Source organism: Aulonocara sp. 'chitande type north' Nkhata Bay, linkage group LG14, assembly GCF_057382095.1.
Source record: "Aulonocara sp. 'chitande type north' Nkhata Bay isolate Kocher_YH1m ecotype deep benthic linkage group LG14, A_spYH_male_GT1.1, whole genome shotgun sequence".
In the NCBI taxonomy this organism is placed as follows: domain Eukaryota; kingdom Metazoa; phylum Chordata; class Actinopteri; order Cichliformes; family Cichlidae; genus Aulonocara; species Aulonocara sp. 'chitande type north' Nkhata Bay.
In genome coordinates, this window is record NC_141357.1 from 9,130,054 (window position 1) to 9,140,130 (window position 10,077).

Sequence of the window (10,077 nt, forward strand, 5' to 3'; positions counted from 1 at the left end):
TCGATTTTTAAATTGATTGTAAAAATCAGTTACCAGTTATTCATCCTTCAAATGGGATTCTGTCTGGCAGAGTCAGAACAGCTGTGTAGGTTTTGTGGCTCCGAGGTGCAAAGCATAAAAACAAAAAAACGTTTAAAGGTCAATCAACCGTTTATTTGCTTGTTTGGACACAAATCCCTCATAGTACCAGGCCAGTTGGGACAAAGGAAAAACTGCTTCAGTCCCTGATTGTCTCCCAGGTGTCTGACTATTTTGAGGGATTTTATTTAGATTCTCATGGAATAGGATCTGACTAGATTTGAAGTGAACATAAAGAGGATATCACTGGCTCATTTTCAGGTAACCAAAACTTTTAATTGCAGTCTCCTGTGATTAAGGTTTTAGCCATAAAGTTATTCGTCCTGTGTAGTCAGAAAACATTTTTCAGTTATTTTCCATTTTCTTAAAATGCTTGTTAGAGCTAGGCTGACATGGGAAGCTTTTCTTAGCTGGTAGTACTCTCCCAGTACATGCAATTATAGTCCATATTATGGAATATCCTACATAATGTGGTCTATGAGGTTTTCCTCACACACATTCCCAGACTGCTGCTTTGTTGCTTCAGCATTGTTGCTTAAGTCAGCAGTATGTGTTTAACCTTTTTGGATTTTTCTATTATAACTTAACCTTTGTTTGTAAAATATGCCATTCTGGTGCAGTAGCTGCCAGTGTACATGTGCACTGCCTTTTCATTATAAACATGCTCATAGCTGAATGGGGAAATCCTGACTTTTTGAGTTGATAACCAGCTTGCTGTGACCGCTTAGCCTGATTTCTGACAACATGTGTAAATGAAGCCAGATAAGGACAATGTATCCTGGGAATGCTGGACTTTGCTCTCAGTACAGGCCCCCCGAAGCTTCCATTATGCCAGAACAAAGACATTTACAAACATCTCAGCTCATTGGCATTTCAGCTGTACAGAAGTGCTGTGGTAAATGTTGAAGCAAAGTTTTCACAACCTTTTAAGAGCTGTGTGTTTGGTTGTACAGTGAAGAATCACGTCTAATCCACTGATGCTGCAAACCTCAGAGTGTCAGGGGTCACTAGTTCTCCCAGCTTGGGTTAGTCAGGCTGCACACCTCCACACAGAAATCCAAGAAATAATCAAACAGATACGATATTTATGTTTTGGGGTTGAAGTGTTAAGATTTCCAGCCCTGCCTGCAGACAGTTAGTTGCAGAGTTTGCTGTGGGTGTCATCTCCCAGGAGGAGTTGTGGCATGGTTAGGTAGATTTGTGACAGGACAGCAGTAGGAGTGAAAGAGAAGTTTACAAGATGGTAGTGAGACATGCTGTAGTGTATAGTTTGGGGACGGTAGCACTGACAAAAATCTGTCAGAACTGAAGAAGTGAATATTTTTATTGGGGGTGACCAGGATGGAGCTTTTTGGAGACAAGGTTAGGCAAGGCTGAGATGGTTTATACATGTGCAGAGAAGGGATATACTGGAAAAAAGATGCTGAAGAGGAAGACGACAGAGAAGATCCATGGATGCAGTTGTGTGTGCAGCTGTGGTGACCCCTAAAGACAGCAGTCATCACAACATCACATGCAAATCATGTCTGTATCTAAATCTTTACAGCTTCCAAAACCTTCAGTAAAAAGGAGGTGAATGAGATTTAATTTAATCTGCAGATAGACTGTAGTCTAGCCTCCTCTACACTGAGGTAGAGGAGGCAGTGATACACCACTGCCAATGATACTGAAGTCATTTTATGAATCTGCTGCTGTTTGTATTCTCCTGTGTCGCCTCTTAATTATTCAGACCATACAAATAGCTGTCTGCTTCTGACATGTCAGTCAGTATGCTTCTGAATCATTCACCTCAAGGCATACATCTCTATGTCAGTATCACTTCTTTATAGAACTTCTCTGCAAGCACTGAGTGTTTTTTCTCTTTGACACCACAGGGAGATAAGGGAGAGTGTGAAATGTCTCTCATCAGACAGATTTACTGCTGAAAAACAAGCCAATGCCACACTCCCTTTTCCACGCACGCACACACCTCCCTACGTAGGCCATCAGTATGAAGTGACGGGCGGCTCGCACCTGCTGGAGGCGCACACAATTAGCAAATGAGATCATGGCTAGCACTTTTCCTGAGTGTTTGCAAATGACAGGCAGAGAAAAGAAGCCACAGTTGAAAAAAGATCTCTTTGGTGTGATGGTGATGCTGATGTTAGTGCTTAAAGCTGTGTCGGTAGTCCATGCAATGCAGCAGTAATCAGCATGAATAAAACACCCTGCCAGAATATTTTGCACATGTATCACACGATTCATACAATGGAAACATGGCAGGAGGAAGAGAAGTTAGTGACAAAGTAAGAGTCTCTGTGGAGTGCAAGCAACTCACACTGTTGAAGGAATGGCTGAATGAACATATGGACCAATGAGGTAAACGAAGTGACTGGCAGAGGTAATGAGTGAATTGATTGGTGCACAGAATAGATGCGCTGCTTACTAGAGCAGAATTTTAATGCTTTATCAGAGGTTGTTAGACAACGCTTCTGTTTTTTCCCTCCATGGTTAAAGTGCTCATGTGTGGAAGTGGTTTGACTCAGAGTTAACTGTCAGAGCGACTGATGATCATAGATTCTGATCAGTTTGAGATATTCAGTAAATAAGTATTCTGCATGCAGCTCTGCTCGGAAACACCCAGAAACAAATCACCAGAAGCTTTTCCGTGCACCTCGCTGCGTTACTGATGGGCTTTTTTCCCATAATTCACATAAAGTTTGATGCATTCTGTTCATATATGCCTTAAAGGACCGGGTGTTCACTTCAAGTGTGGAGTCAACAAAAAGTGAGACCACAGTTATACTGCACATGTTGCTAGTCTATGCCATAAAAATGTCAGCAAATGCTTTGGAGAGGTAGCATTAGATTCTTAAATAACACATAAAGTGTGAACGGCCAAGAATAGTGGTGCTAGATCAGTTACCAGGTATATAAAACCTGAGCTTGTGCCCAACAGTGATGGTCGCCTGCTTTTCGGGAAAAGAGCAGAGGAGGGTCATATCAACAAAAGCTGCCATCTACTTCCCCAAAAACTGGCCAATTAGGATTACTCACGTGACTTTGACTTGTGTGAATGCATGACTGCATTTTGTGCATGAGTGATTTTCATTTTTTACAGTGAAGTCACAATCAGGTAACCAGTAACATTAATTAATAGATTTATTGACCCATAAAATGTCCTTCCTGTTGTTGTTGTTATTGTTGTTGTTACAGGGTAGCATAAAGACATTAATTAAAGACAATCAAAACACAAGAAGACAAGGAAATACATTATTCGTGCTCCTAATTACAAAATATGCTTGTATAACATTCCACTGGCTACACGAAACAGTTTAAATATATTTACCCGTCAGCTTGAAAGGCTTGGGGTGGGCGCTGCATGGACAACTTTGTGAACACAATAATGTGAGAACAAACTGATACGATACATGCCTCTACGAAAAATTTTGATATTGAAAATTTGGCAAACATAATAGCCAAAGGAGGACAACAGGATTTCTGAAATTTCAATTCAGTTTCAATTTCAATTTCAATTATATATATGTGTGTGTGTGTGTGTGTGTGTGTGTGTGTGTGTGTGTGTGTGTGTGTGTGTGTGTGTGTGTGTGTGTGTGTGTGTGTGTGTGTGTGTGTGTGTATTTAAATTTTATACAGCGCCAAATCACAACAATAGTCACTTCAAGGTGCTTTATATTGTAAAACAGACCCTACAATAATAGACACAGAGAAAAACCCAATAATCATATGATCCTCTATGAGCAAGCACTTTGGCAACAGTGGGAAGGAAAAACTCCCTTTTACAGTTTTTTCTGATTGCTTAAGCACATTTTTTGTAACTATTGGCTAATTTTGCAAAACTCTTCACACAAATAAGAAAACCTGTCACCCAATCATCAAAACACTGTAGTTCTCTTGCAAAAGCAAACACAGCTAGATTAACTCTCCACACCTTCGTAAAAATGGTGTTTCCGTATCAAACAGTACACACAAGCCATCATCTACTAAGCACACAATGCGCCAACTGCACACTGATGGTATGAATACAAAACACATCTGGCTTTTGCTTTCTCTGTGCACAAGGTAGGCTATGTCAGTTTGAGCTCATACTTCTGTCATAGATCCATAAGCATAGAGGGATCCAAACTTCAAGTACTGGTGTTTATTCAAACACATCAAAACAAACACAAGTGTTTATTTCCAAGTATAGGATTATTTGCAATCGCCATAATGACTATATGGGTTACTTGGTCTGCAGTGAACATGCTTCCTCTGCCCCCAGCATCTGGTCATCTAGCAATTCTGTAAAGTAACAATTTCAGTATTTTTACATCAATGGTATTGGTGTGTTTCTCATTGGCATATGGCAGTGCTACAAATCTTTGTGCGAAGTGACTGTACTCACCGATTCTCATTTCAAGATGTCCTTATGGTACTTGCTACAGTGTAGCGGCTCGAGTTAGGCTGGACCCGTTGGCCAGCTACCCTCAGGGTCATTCCACGGTTGATGACATGGTCCACTATTGTAGCTCTGATGTCATCAGCAATTCTATTTCTTACTCTTCCTACCCTTCCTCTCCCCCCTCCTCATCTTCCTCTCCCCCCTCCTCGTCTTCCTCTTGCTCCTCCTTGTCCTTGTCGTCCTCTTCGTCCTACTTCTTCACCTCCACGTCCTCTTCCTCGGCCTCCTCTACTTCTCACTCTTTCTGCTCCCTCCATTGTACTCCGCACACACAGCTTACCTGTATTATAGTGCTTAGGCTGATTGCAAAGTGAACTAATTATCTAAGAAAGTTTTGACATGTGAAAGTGTGCCAGACAGTTGGCAAATTAGTGTTAATGATAGCCATACATGTGTATACTTTTGCTAGGAGTGTGTTGGAAATTTGATAATTGAGTGTTGTGCAGTGAATTGTGCCTACAGTTTTGCAAAGTGTGTGTTACAAAATTGCAAACTGAGTGCAAAGCAGTTTTTGTGCTTTTAGTTTTGCAAACTCAGTGAGTGGTTTTGCTATAAGTCTGAATAGTTTTAGAGATTGTGCTACAGGAATCACAGTTAGGGTTTAAGCATTCAGAAAAAACTGTAACAGGAAGAAACCTCCGTCAGAACTAGGCTCAGGGAGGGGCGGGGCCATCCAGCAGAAGCAAGACAGGACAAAAGACATGCTGTGGAAGAGAGCCAGAGTGTACATAGTGCCATAGTGCATTTATTTAGGAAGGATATAATATATGCCTCTCATACTGGTATCTTAGTTGCATCGACAGACAATCTTTGACAGTCTGGAATTCTGCAAAATTCATAAAATTCATGCATTTTTTTATATGCAGGTTTCTCTATGTTGCACTATAATATGTAGCTATGATGTCACCACTGTTTCAGTCTTTTGACAAAATGACATTTAAAGCTTTTTCCACAGTTTGCATTCAGTGAAATTTCACAATGATAGTCACCCTTCTGTTGTCGGATTTTCAGACTGTCAGACTGTATGGATTTTCAGGCCAGGGCACAATTTGATAGGAGGAGCAATGAAAGCTTTTCCATGTTAATTCTGGAGGAATTAAGATTAAGTGGTAAAAATTTCTTCTGCCAGGAGGCTCAGGAGTTGCACTGGCAGCTACTTTTCTTTCTACAGTTCTTTTATAAAAATCACAAAATCCTGTCTTCAAGATGCACTGATCCCAAGACGTAATATTCTTTGTCTTGACATCCTTTTTTAGTGTTTGTGAAGCACACCAACACAGACATCTTGTATTTATACACTGTAGGGTGTTTTTAATAGTAATGAGTGATCATACTGTTTTACTGTCACTCTGAGCTCTCTGGTGTTCTTTTGTCCTCTGTGGCAGCGGGAAAATCAATAAAATCAATGAATCCTTACATACAACATGTTCTGGTTGCCTGCTGGGCTTTTAAGAGGACTATTTTTATGAATAATTTTCTGCTGTCAATCAACCTGATGTCAACAATTTGCCCTGCACTTCTTTTTTTACCTTCTCAGCTACTGACAGGGTTGCTCCAGACAACAGTGATGCCAAGCAGAGGTTGGAATCAGGATGGTTTAACGTATGTAATAATGTTGAGTCTGAGACTGCAGGCTTACAAAATTCTGATGACATTACAGAGAATCTTTAATTTTATTATCATTTCCCCAGAAAAAAATGACACTGTTTTCAGTTTTGGTTGGCCAGTCTATAGCCTTTTTAAAAGAGACATTACATCTAAATTGGTTGAAAAATTAAAGTTGAAAAGATATATTTTGAGGCTGTTATAAGTGGTTAATTTAACCTTATTTCAACCATCTATTAACTCACACAAATGTCTAAATGGTACAGAGCTGAGGCGTTTACCTCATTTTAAGCACTGCTAAGGACCAGATCATTTTTTTTACTATTTCCTTACAGCTAACAGAGGGTGTACTCTCTTTTTCACATGACTCTAATCGTCATATTTACTAATTATACATGCTTCTCTGCTCACTCGACCTGATGTAAATCCAATATTCCTTCTGCTTGCCTGGCAGACTGTCATTGAGTTCAAAGCAATTCATGCTCTTCAGGCAGCATTAGAGCATGCTTGAAGAAAACTACCACGATTATAAGAACGCAAATTTCATTTTCACCCACATTTGTCAGACGTTCATCACTGGGACTGTTTCTCATTCTGGAAGAGAAAACACTGCTACCAGTTTTGTTAGAAAATGAAATTTCCCAGTTCCTGCTCCCCTATGGCTTGCCACTTTTTACTGTGAGTTAGAGTAAGTGATGGCCCTGTGGGAAAGCCATTAGCCGCTCATGGTCTCTTTTGTTCTTTCTCTCTTGCTGCTTTTCCCAGTTTCTGGAGAGATCTAGTAAAAACACACACGTTCACCATGCATACACGCACACACAAACACAAACCACTGCACCAATTCTCGAGACCGTTAGAGGCTGTCAGAGTTGTTTTGTTTTGACCAGGTCCCATAAGGCCAGCGGAGTCTGTAAATCTCTGCTGTCCTGGCAGGAAAGCAATTAGTGGGCGGTCATACTGGGCCAGTTTGTTTAATGCTGTCTTTGAAGGACAGTCAATTTGGAGGGGCAAAAGGGGCATTTGTGCTTAAAATTCTGAAAAGCACAGATGTTTGTATCTTCCAGACAAAAAGCTGGAGAGTTTAACTGGTAAAATAAGTGCACTGTTGTCATGGATGAACCAATTTTCCTTTCCTGAAGCGCAAACACATCTTCTATAATTAAGTTTGCATTAAATCACTGGGCTGTTAATGTGATGTGTGTCTCCTGATCTTTTGTACATTCACTCACTATTCAAACACCTTAGCATGTTGTGTGTGTGTCCGTGCACCAGAGAACATAATCATCATCTTGTTATCTTTCCTTTCCACACATTTGTACTAATTTCCATTGGCAGAATTAATTTACATGGTGATGAACAGCACGCCGACCCAACCCACACTTATAAATGCTGCCCAATTACACACAGCACCATTATCTTGTCTGGGAGACTTCACTCGGAATAGCACATCTACCAAGAATAGCATAAGCCGAGCAGAGCATGTCATTAGATTGAAGCTGTATTGAGCTTTGGAAAATGCTGATACACCTAAAATTACCAGTATTCACTGACTTTCGTGAGATGGTGTGTCGTGCACACACGCAGGCTCACCGTGCTGCGCTGACTTCAAATCTGGCTTGTGCACGTGTAAGGCAAGGATGCAAACACCATCAAATGCTGCAGTTTGGAGCTCAGTACTCTCTCCTGGGGTGGGCAGCCCCAAGTGTGCATCTCCAGCGTGGAGGGTTTAAAAAACTGGATCAAGGCTTGGGTTGGATCTTTCTTTGAGAATTCACATCAGAAATAAAATAATCTGTTTTTGTTCTCTAAACCTTTGAACATGCTGACTCATTGTGTCATAAGACATGTGGCTGAAACACTAACAAAACGCCTGTGATCAAGTCAATTATTGTTGCACTCTATGGCTAAAGTTAGCAGATGTTAGTTGTGGCAGTTATGTGCTTATAGCCATTTTAATACAGTCTATTATTAAATTACAGAAATTCCAGTATAACCTTTTAAAATGTCATACAGAAATGGAAAACAAGGAACCCATTGTCTGAAGTAGCTCAGTTTAATGAGGTGGGACAATTGATAGAAGATAGGGTTGATGCCAATTATGGGCCACTAAGAGAAGAAACTGCTAAAGAAAGAGTTCATAGATTTCATTACTATTATTTTGGATTGGAAGCATCCGTACTCTAAAAACGAATACTCAACAACACTTTGTGTGTTTTGTGATTTACCCTTATCGTTACCTTCATCTTTTCTTCTGAAGATTTGTATGGAATACCAGGAAAGCTACATTAGATCTGTGTCTGTTATACTGTTTGACAGAGGAGGCATGAAATGTTCAGATTTTATGTTGTACTCCCACCCGAGATGCGAGCGAGGAGGCTAGGCAACAAGCGTCTAACTTGATGAGACGGCTTCCCCTCGGAGCTCAGTTTTAAAGCGATGCCAATTAAATGTGACATTTGACAAAACTGTATCAGAAACTGTTTTTTGTTACCGCCCAGCTACAGCTGTACTCTATGATCTGAGATGTGACAGCGTTCATGACACTTTCTATATTTAAGGCCACATTTAATTAAATTCACGACTTGGTGAAATGTGATAAGATGTTATACAGACACATGCAAACAGCAACAGTTTAAGGGCAGAAAGTCTGATTATCTTAAGTGACTGAAGCAACACGTGGGTAAAGCTGAGAGTTGCTTAAAGAGTCCTCCTGCTGTGATTTGCGTACTCTGGCCGAGTGTCGTGCCACTTTTATCTGCTGAAAGTAAAATCACCTGTGGATCCTTGATTACAGCTCCTCTCTCCTAGACGCCAGATGCATTTTTTCACACTCCACCCTGCTTTGGTTTTGAGTTACCCCTGGAACCAGACCAGCAGCTACCGTCCTGTCAAGTAAAGCAGTTCTGCAAACCTTCAAACATACCATTGATTCCACTGTACTGCCACTCTGCCTCAGTCCCTTCAGCTGCTGACCCTGAGCCTCCTCTCTGAACCAATAGATCCCTCCCTGTTTGTGTTATTTCCTAATATAGCTCTCTGTTGCGTTAATAAAGTATGTGAACTGCCAATTGCTGTCTTCTGGGTCCTGCTTAAGTATCCACTTGGTAACTTTGCCTCTTAAGGCCATATCAGCTTGGAGGCAGAGGAGACGACGGCACAAACGAGAGAAATAAAAGCAGCTCCTTGTCTTTCCTTGTGCTCACTTCCCATGTTGTGTTTTCCTTCTTTTGTGACTGCCCGCTCCGCCCTCATTGGTTGCACCTGTGTTAACAGTTAATTGTTTTCATCTGTGTCTAAACAGCCCAGCGTATCCTGTTCTGTCTTATTCCTGTTTTTTCTTTTTATGTCGGGACTTTGTATGTCCTTGGTGTTTTGGATCAGCCGTTAAAGATTTGCTTTTTATTTACTGAACCTGCCTCTCTGTCTTACATTGGGTTCCTTTCTCCAGGGTTACGGGACAGTCTGAGAAAGTATCACAAGTATGTAGTTGTCAAATTATTGCCACAACAATGACCTCACTGTCAGTCTGTGATATTTAAGGATTTTCATTGGCTCCTGAAGATTTTCATTGTTTTATTTCAAATGAAATGCACATATTATGTGGATTCTTTAGATTTACTTGATTTCCTGTGCAGGATCTCAGACTGTGTGATGCTATTTCTTTGAGAGGAGAACATTTACTATGTAAGTATTGTACATAAAGTTGATGATAATCACTGCCCTGTCTATGTAAGCCTGGATCCACACACACACAGGTATTTTCAAAAAATTTAATTCAAAGTCAAAAACTGTGACTACTTATATTTTCAAACCAGGCTTGTTACTTTACCAAAAACAAATGAAAGACAATCCTATTAGTGTAGGTATATCTATTACTTATCACATACAAAGAGATGAAAGAAGCAAAACCGTATAATTGATTGGTTAAAGTGTGCTGGAATGATCCAGAACAG